Source organism: Bombus impatiens, unplaced genomic scaffold (assembly GCF_000188095.3).
Source record: "Bombus impatiens unplaced genomic scaffold, BIMP_2.2 scf_0956, whole genome shotgun sequence".
Taxonomy (NCBI): domain Eukaryota; kingdom Metazoa; phylum Arthropoda; class Insecta; order Hymenoptera; family Apidae; genus Bombus; species Bombus impatiens.
This window is the reverse complement of record NT_177375.1, coordinates 1180-16824: the sequence shown is the minus strand read 5'-3', so window position 1 is coordinate 16824 and position 15645 is coordinate 1180. Positions and strand designations below refer to the sequence as shown.

Genomic DNA, 15645 nt, shown 5'->3' with positions numbered 1-15645 from the left:
TAAAACAAAAGTCGACTTTCGAGCTGTATATCAATAATAAAAAAAAAAAATTACGAGGCAAAAGCTTCATACTATGCAAAATAAACAATGTAAAATAAAACTATTCCTACGATAAAAGAGAAGATTTAGAATAATTAAAGTACTTTTTGCACAAAATACAGTTGTGTCTAAAGCAAGAATACGCAAGCTCTATAAATCAACACTGGGAAAACAAAATAAAAAATATCTCTAAAAAGGACTCCGCTAGCATGACTACAGAGAAATCAAATTTTTACATCAAATGAACCAAACTCTATTCTATCTCTCAAAATGCCTTCAGACGAGAACGAGGCCATTCAGCGCGGTATGAGAGGTAGCTGAAATAGATGTTAAAAAAAATAGAATATTTAAAGAAAAATATCTGTGTGCAAAAATGAGAATCATATAATATGAGGTAATAGTCCTGTAATACCAATAACCCGTCACATGACAACCCCTCCACGGTAGACCTAAATATAAATAAGCGTAGCGGCATAGAAGAAGCGGTAATAATTCCTTAGTTTTAGAGTAGTTAATTCCTCAGTTTTGGGTGACTAGTTTTCTCAGTTCTTGGTGATTAACTCCTTGGTTCTTGGCGATCAGTTACCATTTCCTGGCAAGTAATTTCTTGTTTATAGCGATTAATTCTTAATTCCTCTAGCTCTTAATTTCTCAATTCCTTTGTTTTTAATTCTTCAGTTTCTTAGTTTTCAGCTGGTACAAACCGCCCTTCAAGAATTCGTACTAGAAATAAAACAAAAGTCGACTTTCGAGCTGTATATCAATAATAAAAAAAAAAAATTACGAGGCAAAAGCTTCATACTATGCAAAATAAACAATGTAAAATAAAACTATTCCTACGATAAAAGAGAAGATTTAGAATAATTAAAGTACTTTTTGCACAAAATACAGTTGTGTCTAAAGCAAGAATACGCAAGCTCTATAAATCAACACTGGGAAAACAAAATAAAAAATATCTCTAAAAAGGACTCCGCTAGCATGACTACAGAGAAATCAAATTTTTACATCAAATGAACCAAACTCTATTCTATCTCTCAAAATGCCTTCAGACGAGAACGAGGCCATTCAGCACGGTATGAGCGTTGGCTAAAATAGTTTGGTTCTCTTATTTGTCTCTGATGTTCCAGCGTTCCAAGCGTTCACCCATCTAAGTAGTACAATGCGCGCTTGGCGTTGCTTAACTTTCGTAATCGGATTTAAACGAGTGTGTTACGTCGAAGGCGCGGGGAGTAGAGAAACTAAGAAAACATTGGTCGTTTCCTCGCGGCGTTCGAATGATTTTGCGTAGGTTTAAACTTTTCACGAGCAAGGTTCAGACCAAGCAAGTATCTTTTATTTCAAGTGTTCCGTAAATTTACTGTCTACTACGTGAAGATACCGGAAAGTTGGTTTTTCTCACGTTTGACGTCTCAGGCGCGGCTAGAACCCTTCCTTACCCACCAACCTTTTTCTTATCCAATCAGGAGCAACGATTCGATGGTCCCGTGTGCTAGATACACCCATCACTAGTTTTCCTTCACCACCGCATCGTGACCGAACTTCACTGGTCTTACATTTTTAGATCAGTCAACGTCTCTAGACTGACTTTCCATCCTTAATTCAGTCAATCTCTTGATCGGGTTTCTACACTTAGTTCAATCATCTAGTTAACTTATATTGCGTACTCTGCTCATTCTCAATCTTAACTCATTGTTTATGTCTTAGTTCAATCATCTAGTTAACTTATACCTATACGCACCGAGCGTAACTATCTTGTCTATAAAGTTGTTGGAATGAACTGTATATTGTAATCTGTTACCTCAGTGTTATCATCAATTCAACCACCCCTTTATTATCCTAAACGAGGATAGGAGATCGATTATTTCACGTCGTCGATTGCCTAATCCTAACGGGAATCTACAGCTCCCGTTGGCGTGCTTCCTCGCGATCACGTCTCTCTGGGAACGGTCGAACAACGTTGTTGTTTCGACGGCATGCAGGATGTTCCTTAGGGCTCTATCCCCCTGGTTTTTGTAATGCTAATTTAATACCCCCCTTTTTAGCTACGCTTTGCTCCGTAAAAGCGTGTGGCTCCAGTAGATCGTCTAGGTCGAATGATCCATTTATCTTCGTTTTCGGTGGTGTTTTGGAGAGTGACTGTCTACTAGATTGCCATTGATGTACTCAAGGGTTAGAATTGTTAATGTTATAATGTTAATGTCCATTGTCACGTCCCGCGCTGCGCACGCGCCGTAACGTAGGATAAAACTACCAATAGCGCGAGTGAGCGTTCCAATTTGAAATTTAAATAAATTTTAACAATTTGTATATAAACCAAATTCGAACCTCACAACTCCCACGGAATAACCCGTCACATGACAACCCCTCCACGGTAGACCTAAATATAAATAAGCGTAGCGGCATAGAAGAAGCGGTAATAATTCCTTAGTTTTAGAGTAGTTAATTCCTCAGTTTTGGGTGACTAGTTTTCTCAGTTCTTGGTGATTAACTCCTTGGTTCTTGGCGATCAGTTACCATTTCCTGGCAAGTAATTTCTTGTTTATAGCGATTAATTCTTAATTCCTCTAGCTCTTAATTTCTCAATTCCTTTGTTTTTAATTCTTCAGTTTCTTAGTTTTCAGCTGTTAATTCCTTTAGCTCTTAGTTTTGCTCTCAGCTTTTAGGTTCTTTAGTCCTTTAGTTCTTTGGCTTTTAGTTCTTTGTTTTATTAGTTTCCAATTCTTCTTAGTCTTGTTAATCGACGTGTTTGTATTTGTCAATTTGTAAACTATTGAAAATCTATCGAAATTAAAATCTTGTAATTAATAAGAGCGAAACGTATTGCGAACGATTGTAACTCCGAGCATTCGAAATTTCAACGACTATTCTGACAATATCCAATTAGAATACGAATAAACATTTTTTTTGTGAAGAATATTTGTCTAATAATATAGCAGGATTAAGCGAACATTTATTTTCACCGACTTTAATCCTCTCCCGTGCCAGTACTCCTGCGCATAGCAGGTTAGCCGAAACGTGAAGTTTAATTTCAAATCGCATTAAATAACAGACAATACTACAACTTAATCTAAATTCAAAAATTAACGGCAACGCAACCAAAACGAGCCAGACAAAACGTAACACCATACATATTAGTTTTAGGTTTTCGTCCCAGTTGCTTTGCCGGTCGGTCGTGTAAGTTCGAATAAGGTCTTTTATCACAGCATGTGTTCGTTCGAGGGATCCGTTAGATCGCGGGTGGAAAGAAGTAGCTTTTATGTCTCAGATCTAGAACGTTTGTTCAAATATATTTATCGATTTACATACGAAATTCCGTCCCATATTCGACAGGATACTTTTAGGTGTGGAAGATATTTAAGCATAGTGATCCAAAATTTGGTTAATGATCGACTTGGCTGATTGGCCTTTTAAAGGAAGAGAATGAGGTATTTGATCATTGGATAGACAGGATAAATTGATTACCTTGTTTGGTTTTCCTGAGAAATCCGAATATGTCCATTGTGATTTTCTCACTTGGGTTGGGTTGGGTTATACGGTCCAGGTCCTCTCGTTGACAATTTCGCGTAACTCGGCAATGTTCTCTGGCGCGGTGTTCTAAAATTCGGTGATTTACCGATTTCCCTATCGCTTCGATCCGAGACAAAGTGTCGGCTACATTGTTATCTAGCGGATGTTGGTCGTGAATTGTCCAATATAGTCAAGTGACGGAATTGTCGCGGCAAACACTTGTCGACATTTTGATTGAACGCGCACGTAAGGGGTTTGTGATCTGATTCGATGGGCGTGTTGTCCTCTTTCGCACCTTTTAACAGGTCGTTGAATGGTTGTAAATTTGCTGTGTGCTCCTGTATGAAACGTCGGTAGAAGTTGATTATTTCGAGGTGTCTTTGCAGATGTTTGTCAGGATGCGGTACTTCGAAAATGGCGTGAACAAGGTTGGACTAGCGGTTTTATCCCGTTGGTGGTTACGATGTATTCTAAAAATGTGATTTTGCCATATGTCACATTCACATTTCGCAGGATTTATCACTAAGGTGTACTCGTCTAAGCGTTTGAACAAAGTTTGAAAGTGTCGGCGGTGTTGTTCTTCGTGTTCCGAAGCGATCAGAAGATCGTCGATATAAGCGTAAACGAAATCTAAAGCTCCGATACGTTTGTGCCGCATTTCGAAATCTGAACATGGTATTAACTGCTTCGAACAATCTGAACGAGGTCGTGATCGTTGTTTCTTCGATGACCTCGGGAGCTACCGGAATTTCACGATACGCATGTACAAGTTCGATTTTTAAGAAGACGTGCTTATTATACGTTTCTGTGCGAAATCTTCGATGTATGGTGGCAAATACCTATGGGGCATGTTGTGAGCGTTTAGCGTTCGGTAATCGTCACAAATCCTACGCCTCCGCCTTTTTTGGGCACGACGAGTAAGGACGATGCCCATGGACAGTTCGACGGCCTAATCGCTCCTTACTCTATCATCATCTCGAATTCCATCTGTTGAACTGGTCAGGAGCGAGGCTTCGTTGAAGTTTGTTATTGATGGTGATCATGGCGTCGTCTTGATGTGGTGTTCCACACCGTGCCGCTCTGTACTTCTTCCGAAAAGGGACGCCTGAGTTAGTTCCGAGAACTTCGATCGAATTTTTAGTAGGTTTATTCGCGGATTATCGTCTTCATTGACGCTACGTGGGCCTTGGCCGCGTATAATATTGATGACAATTGTGTTATCGTGTAGACAATCGTTTGTCTCGTGACTTCACTTGCAGCCCATAGCAACTCAAAAAGTCCATGTCGATAATGAGAGTTTGATTATCAGCTAGAACAAAACGCCATTTGAAAGCTCGTCCGAGGGACAGGTTCAAATTAACCACGATGTGACTGTATGTCGGTTTTTGTTTTCTGTTGGCCACGAGTTCATACTCGCTTCTGATCGAGGGTGTGCGTGATCTGCTCTGCTAGTGCGCACATATATCGGCGCCTGTCTCCACAAGGGGGGAATCCTCAGACTCTCGTTTGTGACGAATATCGGCGGGATACAGAACCGTCTTCGCGTGCCGCATTCACGGCTGCTTCCGTGATTCCAAGTGCTCGGGGAACGACACCTCTTTGCGCGATTTTGCATCGTTACGTGGCTGTAACAGAGGCCGGACAGATGCAGTCTTTTCTTCGAATACGATCTACGACGGTTCCTGCTTCGTCATCGTGAAGTGCCATTGCCGAAAATCAACGCGCTTATATGGGCCCGCAGTTGGATAATTTGTTCGTTCAACGCATTGCTGCTCCTGGCCCATGATTCGCTTTCTCTGTCGTTTGGTATTCGTTCTCGTGTCTCGCTTACCGCTGTCATTCGGGATGTGCCTGCTCGGGTCTCATGGATACAGTTCGTCAACGCTGTCAGTCCTTTCGGTTGGATTCCGTCGCGGCGACTGGTATCAGCTATGTCTCTGCTTGCAGGCGGTTCTGCCAAAGCGTCAGGACAAGCTGGTATAAGAGCATTGGGATGGCTATTTGCTTCAAGTCGCGGTAGAACTGGAACGGCATTCGGTCTCCGATTTCCTCGCTCTCGAGAAATTTTCTCATTTTTATACCGTCGGAATTGGCCAGTCCTTTAATCAGCTCGCTTTTAATGCGTTCATAGCGTCCCGTCTCCGGCGGATCGACCACTATATCCTCCACCTGAGCTAGGATTGTTTCATCTAGGTTCGCGACAATGATAAGGTACTTGAATTTGTGACTCGCGTTACGCGAAAACTTAAGGTACGTTTCAAACCTATGCGGCCAAACGTCTAGGTAGTTGATAAGGGTTTTCTCGAGAGTACGAATTGTGCAAATTTATTCATTCGATTTAGTTTATCAGGTTTTTCTATTTCGTTTGTAACGTGACAGATTTGCTTACCGGTGTTGACTAAACATATTAGTGTGGGCTGTCCTTCAATGTATTAGCTTGAAATCGGAGTTTGACCTTGCTCTGTCTGGTGTTCTGAGATGGTTATATAATCTCGTATACAGATTGTGCGTTGTTTGCGACGTTGTACTGATACTTTGTAAGGAATAGCTTCGGAGTATTTCATCTTGGATTAGAGGAAAGTTGTTAGGGACTATGTCGAATTGATAATTTCTCTTGCGCATGGTCAGGTTGCAAATTTTATAGCTGGTGTGTTCGTCATTGCCCATTAGGAAACTCTTTAGGTTAGAGGTTTAGGTTGTCGTTTAGTGGGACTTCTCCCTTTATGAGGTTTATTACTACTCCGCTGTCGATGAGGAATGTGGCTCCTCTTCATCTTCTCGTTGCAATAAAATTGCCAGTAATCTTTCTGTGGTGCAATTTACTCTAGGTACGTTGCTTCTGGGTTCCTCTACTGTTTGGTTCACTTGCATGCGATCTTTCCATGCCGTGTGAACAGTTCTCGTTCGAGTGTCCGATCCGTAACACTTGGGACATATTAGTTTCGTTCGTCCATTCGTTATTTACGTGTTCGAATCTTCATTGAGCTTCGTTCGGTTTGCGTGATGCCAGTGTTATCGCTGGTCGTCGTGCACCTTCTTCTTCTCTGATATATAGCTCCATTTCCGATGTGGGGTTCTGGGCTTTGACCAGCGTATCTTGTTGATTTGGGATAACTTATTGTCCGATGTCCTCTTTGAGGTTCATGATGTATGCTTTTATTGCTTTGGTTTTCTCTTCTTTTGTAGCGATTTTGCTGCTTACAGCTGCTTGTACGCTTTCCGTGTTTGCTTGTCTAGTCGTTCTAAGTTTGTCGCGGCAACTGGTCACTGTATTTGGGATTGAAACGTTTTGCCTTTGTGCTCCATATAGATTTTTTTTGCCTTTGTGCTCCGTTTTCTATTCCTTCTTTTCTCACTTTCAATTATTTGCTTCACAAGAATTAATTTTAGAAGCAATGGTTTTTGGTAGCATTGGCTTTTGGCGTATCTGACGTTCTTTATAAAGTCTTCTACACGAACAGCGTGTCTGCGTCACAAGGTTTCGACTTATACGTTGACAGCTTTTAATAGTATTTCGCCAGGGTTTTTCATAGAACTCGTAGAATCGTAGGTCTTCGATTTCTATGGCTTATGAAAGCCAGTTTGGTACATTACCTGGGCTCGTAGAATACTCGTGTCTTCAACTGGGATGACCATAGTTCTTCGGTTGCCAAACGTCCGTAGAGTTGGTTGGAAGTTTTCCCCTTGAGGATGACGAGTATCCTGGGAGGGATGGCCAAATTTGTTAGGTCGAAGACACGGGAAGCTTCCTGCGGATTTAAGTTCTCAATTGGGTGGTACCAATTGTATTTATTTCTTGCACACAGTGTGTCGAAAATGTAACATTATAATTTTTAAATGCAAAGCTTCAGTTTGAAAAAAATTAATTTAAAAAGTTCCGCCCACTTCATCCTCGCTATCCAAGTGCACACGTACATGACGGAACCTCATAGCCACTTTTTTGAAGGTATGCAAATACAACTTATTTTTACATCAATTCATATATTTCTTCGAGTATTCTATTTCTTTGAAGATCAAAAACAAATAAGAAAACTAGTTATATCAGCCAACCTTTATAACAGGAACAAAAAGAAAGAAAGTAGAAGGTAAAAGCAAAGAAAAACACAAAATAGGAGACGCAAATCGCGAAAGACACGAAATCATGAACTCAACAGAATGCTTCCCATTAGCAGCAATACCAACAAGAAATTGGCGAGCTGCCTGCAAAAGCTACCAACGAATAAATCGAAACCTTGTTAACGAAGAGACATAAACAATGTCAGATACATCAGAAGCCAATGCTACGAAAACCATTATTTTTAAAATTACTATCTTACAAGAAAATAAAAGTGCGAAAAGAAGTATCTCCTTCATGGTAATAGAAAACTGCGAAGATATATACGTTACTCAGAGGCAAAACCTTTCAATACCAAATACAGTAACCAGTTATCACTACAAACTTAGAACGATTAGACAAGCAAACACGGAAAGCGTACAATCATGGAATATGCGCTTCAGACAACAATTAAACGAATTAATTTATGTCATTCTAATCAAACGTTCAAAACCTGTAAGCACAAGAATCGGTATAGAAGGCGAGAGAAACGACTCTATTAAAACATATGTCGTGAACCTCAAAGAAGACATCGGATAATAAGTTATCCCAAGTCAACCAGATATACTGGTCAAAGCACAGAACCTCGCGTCGGAAATGGAGCTACATATCAGAAAGAAACAAAGAGCACGGGAACCAGCCATAACACTGGCATCACGCAAACTGAATGAGGCCGAAAGAAAATTTGAATACGTAAATAGTGACCCTCCGAATGGACGAACGAAACTAATGTGTTCCAAGTGTTTATGGATCGGACGCTCAACCGAGAGCTGTTATTCTCGAAATTTTCGATTCACCCACAATGGAAAGATCCCACCGCGAGTGACCCAAACAATAGAGGAATTCAGAAGCAACATATTTAAAGTCAACTGCACCACCACCGGAAGATTACTGTCAATTGTATTGCAACGAAGGGATGGAGAGGAGCCTTCTTCCTCGTCGATATCGGAACAAGAATAAACCTCATAAAAGAAAAAGCGCCACCAAACGACAAAACCTCTTTCCCAAAGAGCTTCCCCAGTGACGAACCCGCCAGCAACAAAATTTGCTATCTGACCATGCTAAAAGAAAACTATCAATTCAACGTAGTCTCTAACCACTTTCGTCTAATCGAAGATGGAATACTCCGAATTCCATTCCTTACAAAGTCACTACAACGTCACTAACAACAAATTAACTCTACACGAGATTATATTATCGTTTCAAAACATCAGATAGGACCTGGTCAAACTCCGACTTCAACCCAATACATCAAAGGAAAATTCCGTGAAAGAGGTGAAAGTGATAGCGCCACGGAGACCTCGATTGCCGCAAATTGGGAGCGTTTGTGCAATGGAAAGAGCGAGCGAGCGAGCAAATACCTGCGTCGAATGCCGCCGACAGAGTTGATGCAGTGCAACGACACCGCATACAGATGTTTTGGCTGCATAGGGTGGCGCTGTGGTACGTCACGTTAGAAACGTACTTTAAGTTCGCTCGTAGCGCGAGTGACGAGCTGAAGTATTCTGCTACTATCGGGAACCTAGATGAAACAATCCTGGCTCAAGTGAAGGATATAGTGGTCGATCAGCCGGAGACGGGACGCTACGAACGAATTAAAAGCGAGCTAGTTAAACGACTGGCCGATTCCGACGGTACAGAAATGAAAAAATTGCTCGAGACCGAGGAAATCGGAGACTGGATGTCGTCCCAGTATTACCGTCACCTGAAGAAACTATCCCTTATGGTCTCAGACGAGTTCGTTCTGACACCTTGGAAGATCCACCTGCCGGTAGACGTACAGTTAGTCCTAGCCGTCGCGACGGATTCCAAGCCGAAAGCCCTGACGGAGCTGGCGGACAGGGTCCATTAGACTCGAACGGGCACATCCCGAATTGCAGCGGTCAGTAAGCTACGCGAACGAATACAAAACACTAGAGCAAGCGAACGATAGGTTGGGCGCAACAATGCGTTGAATGAACAAATTATTCAACTGTGGGCGCAAATAAGCACGCTGAGTTTCGGCAATGGTCGCCCTACACGGCGAAGAAGCAGGATTCGTCGTAGATCGTATTCGAGAGAAAGACTGCGGCAGCCCGGCCTCTGCTACCGCCACGCGACGTTCCAAGACCACGCAAAAAAGTGTCACTGCCTATGCACCTAGAGTCACGGGAACAGCCGTCCGTGAACGCGACGCACGAAGACGGTTCTGTATCCCGCCGTATATTTATCACACACTTGAGTTCGAGGATTTCCTTCCTTATGGACACACGCGATATATGTGTGTACTTGCAAAACTGATTACGCAGACCCCCGATCGGAAACGATTAGGAACTGTTCTCGGCTAACGAAAAGCAAATCGTGACATACGGTATCATTATGATTAACCTGAACCTGTCGCTCAGGCGAGCTTTCAAATGGCGTTTTGTTCTAGCTGACAATCAAACTTTCATCATCGGCAAGAACTTTTTGAGTTGCTATAGGTTGCTCGTCAACTCGCGAGACTGACTGTTGTTTTACACGACAACGCAATTATCATCAATGGGATACGCGGCCAAGTCCCCGTATCATTGATAAAGACGATAATCGGCGAAAAAAACCTACTATCAAGTTCGGCCGAAATTCTTGGACCTATCCCGGCCGTCCCTTTTCGGTAGAAGTATACCACGGCGCGGTCTGGAACAACACGTGAAGACGACGTCAGGATCTCCCGTCAACTGCAAATCTCAATCACGTCTCGCCCCCGACCAGTTCAACAGATGAAAGTAGAATTCGAGATGATGATAGAGCAAGGAGTGATTAGACCGTCGAATTGTCCATAGGCATCACCGTTGCATGTCGTTCCCAAAAAAGGCGGAGGCCTACAATCTGTGGCGACTACCAGTGAGCTGAACGCTCACAACGTACCCGATATTTGCCACGGCGCATGGCAGATTTTGCACAGCGACCACATAATAAGCGCATCTTCTCGAAAATCGATCTCGTCCACGTGTATCATGAAATTCAGGTAGCTCCCGACGACGTCGAAAAACAACGATCTCGATCATCTTTCAGATTGGTCGCTGCAATTCATACCTCGTTCGGATTTTGAAATGTGACACAGACATATCGAAGATTCATATACATTTCAGGTTCAATAACATTTTTAGGATACAGTGTAACCGCTGACGAGATAACACCGCTAGCTGAATCATGTTGACGCCATTATCTGCGAAGGTACCTCAAAACGATCAACTTCTACCGACGTTTCATACAGGAGCACGCAGCAAATCGACGACTATTTAACGACCTGTTAAAAGGTACGAAAGAGGGCGACGTGCCCATCGAATGGTCGGAGCAAATTCGAGACAGTTTTAGCGAACCAAAACGTGTTCTAGCGCATCCGATTATGCGATGGAAACAGTCCTGCAACAACACGTCAACGATATATGACAACCGTTAGGATTCCTTATGAAATCCTTGACCCCGGCGCAGCGGAAGTTAGCGCGTATGATCGTGAACTACTCGCGATGTACACCGCGGTTAAACGCTTTAGACACGCCGTCGAAGGGACAGACTTTGCGATTTATAGAGATCACAAACACCTTACATACGCATTCAATCAATATCTCGACAAGTGTTTGCCGCGACAATTCCATCACCTTTGTCCTATATTGGACAATTCACGGCCAACATCCGCTATATAAAGGGGCTAGATAACACTGCAGCCGACACTATATATCAGATCGAAGCGACAGGGAAATCAGTGGAACACCGAACTTTAGTAGCTGCGTCAGAGATCGTTGCCGAATCACACGAAATTGTCAACGAGAAAACGTATCAAAGCAAAAGAGCTAACAGTAATAACTGACACATCCGTCAAGCCAAATAACAAAGTCGCAATGGACATATTCGGATCTCTCACAAAAACCAAACAAGGGAATCAATTTATCCTGTCTATCCAATTGACCAAATACCTTATTCTCTCCCTTTGAAAGGCCAAACAGCCAAGTCGACCATTAACGGAATTTTGGATCACTACGCATACATATTTTCTGCACCTGAAAGTATCCTGTGGTATATGGGACGGAATTTCGTGTGTAAATCGATAAATACATTTGAACGAATGTTCGAGATACGACACATAAAAACTACCATCTTTCCACCCGCGATCTAACGGACATATGCTGTGGTAAAAGACCTGTGGCAGCACTCGACAACAAACTTCGCCACTCGATACTAACTTCAACCGGATGACGGTGGCGCAGTGGTTGGCGCCTTAAGTTACGAACGTTCGGGACCCGGGTTCGAATCCCGGCGCCCGTAATCCTATTTTTCTTCCACGCATCTAAATTAGAAGAAAAATAGCAGTACTCCAGCAGCGACATCTACAACCAGCATCTCCAATCGTCACGGACATCACATACACCTCAGACCTTATTCAAACTTGCACGACTGTGCGACAAAACGACTGGAACAAAAACCTAAATCTAATATGTATGAGATATAATACTTCAGTACACGAAACGACGGGACCATACCTCATTTGAACGAACATTTGGGCGACAAGCTAACATGCCAATCTCAATATCAACTACAGCCCAGCTTAATTAAAGAACAATTGTTTAACCTCTGCAAAAATCGACATAAAGCGCATATATAGTGAAAGCAAGGCAAATAACCGAATGGAACAAAAGGCGATATCAGAGCGATCAGACACGAAAAGTTATTGAAACATAACGAGTATGTAGTTCACTAACGAGACCACGAATGGCTGGGACCAACAGAAATTCTTTTATCCAATCGATCCACCTATTTTATTGAATATCAAACGCAAATAATCCATGGCAACAGATTACAACTTTACTATCCAGAAAGAAGGCCGTAATATTAATAACTTCGACCCTTGAATACATCTGTGGTAATCTAGTAGACAGTGACTCTCCAAAACACAACTGACAACGAAGATAAATGGACCATTCAACCTAGACGAACCACCAGAGTCACACGCTTTAACAGAGCAAAACAAAGCTAAGAAGGGAGGAATGTCACAGAGCCATCAATTAGCAATAGAAAAACTAAAGGAGCCTAACCTCGTCTAACCGTCTTCGACGTGACTTCAGCAGCAAATTGCCCTGGCGCGTAGTGGGTTAATATTGTAAAACACAGGATGTTTCACAAGAGGGAATTTTTTCGTTTCTGTATTAGAATTTTCTAATTTTTCTACTGTTTTATCATTCTTGCATTAATAAAAATTGACAATCTGATTAATCAGATGATATATGAATTTCCATAAAGTTAGATGAACAAAAAAAATAACAATGAATGTGCAATTTTAAATCAAATTTTGAAACCGGTCATTTGACCGGGCCTGGGTAAGGTTAGGGTTAACATTCTAGAAAATCAAGGTCAAACGTAAGAATGCATGTTGTTAGTAGACTGCAGTTTTCAAACATATTTAACGACTGCACAGAAAATTAGGTTCAAAAGCACAAAAGCTATCTATACTCGTTATCGTTACCAAAGAAATGGCATTCGAACCAAACCACCTGGCAATAACCAAAATAATCTCACGCCATAATTGTTACACAATTTAACATTTTTAATCATCAATGATGTCTGAAACGGTTTAGCAACACAACGGTTTAGCAGTCGATATCTACCTTGCAGACGCGACAGTTCAGAAAATATCTGAAATGGATAATCTTGTCGGTGCCTTAGGACCTCCTTACAAATGGAAAAATCACGCTAGCAGGTGACACAGACTCAACGTATTTTGCATGTAATTATATACGATCGAGTTTTGTACGCGATAATTTATCGCCGTGGAGTCTCGATTTTCGACCAATTACGGAAAAAATACCGTACATCGTTCTTTGCGATCATTAAGTTACTACAACTAGCAGCGCTTCATAATGAACACTCAATACATTGATGAAAAACTCTACCGTGAGTAGAAATAATAAATTATTATCGTTAAGTCCTTTCATTAACAAAGATGGCATAATAATGGTTGAAGATGATTAATGTACGCGAAGCTGCCATCTCACACAGCTAATTATTCAAAAGCAACACAAATCACAGAAACCATTGGGATGTTTACTGTCGCGTGCCGCTGCAAATATTTCTTTTAAGGAGAGCTATAGAATTACTCCATACCTCTGTTAGGTAAAAACGTTCGTCTCCTGACCGCGGCTACGTTAGGCGACTGATTGTCGCCTCGAGCCCAAGCTCATTATCATAAATCTCGCTCAAATACAATCGATTTGAATGGCGACAATTGTTTAATTACACCTGAGGTAGAATCTAAATTACTGTGTTAATGGATTTTCCCGAAGTTCCAGAGGGAAGGCTCCGATGTCCTTTCATCTCCGACATACATTATCTGAATATGTAGCATATATAATATATGTCGGAGATGAAAGGACATCGGGGCCTTTCTTTTGAAATGTTTGGGAAGGTCCCCAATATTTTAGTTCAAACTTTTATTATAGCTACACTTCAATAATAAAACTGAAAAATAGTTGTAATGTTATGGAGGCCCGAGGTTTGTGGGCTTGGGCTCGAAGTGATAACGGGTCACTGGACGTAGTCACGATTACGGGAGAGACGTGTACCTAACAGAGGTATGGAATAACAAAGATTGGCCCGAGATTTATGACGGTGGGTTTGGACTCGAAGTGACATAACGGGTCATAGCAGAGGTATGGTACAATTATATAGCTCTCCTTAAAAAACACAAAGATCGACCCATGGGGTACAGAAAGGTACGGAGAGGAGTATATAAAGGTACGAAGAGGAGTATTCAAGGGCAGTTCCATTTGGACTGAGATTCAGTCAGATAAGTTCTACTTGTGCTGTGGACAAGTACGTTGAGACATACCCGAATCGTGGATCAGTAAGTTAAGTTCGACTTAGACTGTGGCAGAAATCGCATACGTCATCCCGTTGACCGTGGATTCGTTATCGAACCTAAATTCATTGATTATCTAATCGCCGCTATTACTTGTTAAACTCTGTAATAATTACATTAGCATGCGTAGGAGGGATATTGACGGATGACAAAAGACACGAATCGGATCAACAAAACAGTTGAGTTGTAACCGAGGGGAGAGAATCGTCAGTTGGAATCGGGAGTTGTACGTAGAGTCGAAATCAAGAATGGTACATAAAGAGTCGAAAGCGAGAATTATTAATAAATATACTGTTAAACACCACCGAGTATTTCTTTGGTACCCTACACGTCCTACGCCAAAATCACCTCAGGGCTGACGGCCATCAATATATTTCGCCACCGCAGACGTTGATCCTCAGTTAGCCACCGAAGAGTCAAGAGTCATCAACCAAGAGTCGTTATATCACGCACTGTCCAAACATTCTTAACCGTCACTCTGTTGAATTCACATATTAAATGTCTGAATTTTTCTTACCTTGTTCGTGAAACGTTTAAACCGTTAAACGTTTAAACCGAAATCACTCGAAGGACGAAGGAAACGATCAGTGATTTCTTAATTTCAGTACTCCCCGTGCCTTCGACGTAACACAAGCACTCTAATCCAAAAACAGCAGTCATGTTACTACCAGAATGTATCAGAAAAATAGAAAAATGACTGCAAGATAAAAGCAAACCTCAATCGATTTAACCACGTTACATCTACAATACGAAAGCGGAAGCCACCTAATATACAAATAAATGGCATGCACATAACACAAACAAAGCATGTTAAATACTAAGACTCCACTTAGATTTTCCCTTACATATGTTACAGTCAGTCGACTTTGCTTTCCGAGATATTAACAAAAATTTCAGTTCAATTTACGTTGCGACTATATTTCATTCTGACATAGATGGAAACTGTGAGGTTTCTTGCATATATATACAACATATGCTGTATTATATATACCATATATATATATATATATATATATATATATATGGTATATATAATACAGCATATGTTGTATATATATGCAAGAAACCTCACAGTTTCCATCTATGTCAGAATGAAATATAGTCGCAACGTAAATTGAACTGAAATTTTTGTTAA

General features: G+C 41.4%; 1 long non-coding RNA gene across 1 annotated transcript; it reads left to right on the top strand.

Moving 5' to 3' along the window:
- Nucleotides 1-2234: 2234 nt before the first annotated feature.
- LOC112213683 lies at nucleotides 2235-14614 on the top strand. The gene is made up of 3 exons (XR_002947576.2): nucleotides 2235-2275; nucleotides 7629-7631; nucleotides 14497-14614. It is a non-coding gene; the product is annotated as an uncharacterized LOC112213683 (long non-coding RNA).
- Nucleotides 14615-15645: the final 1031 nt, after the last annotated feature.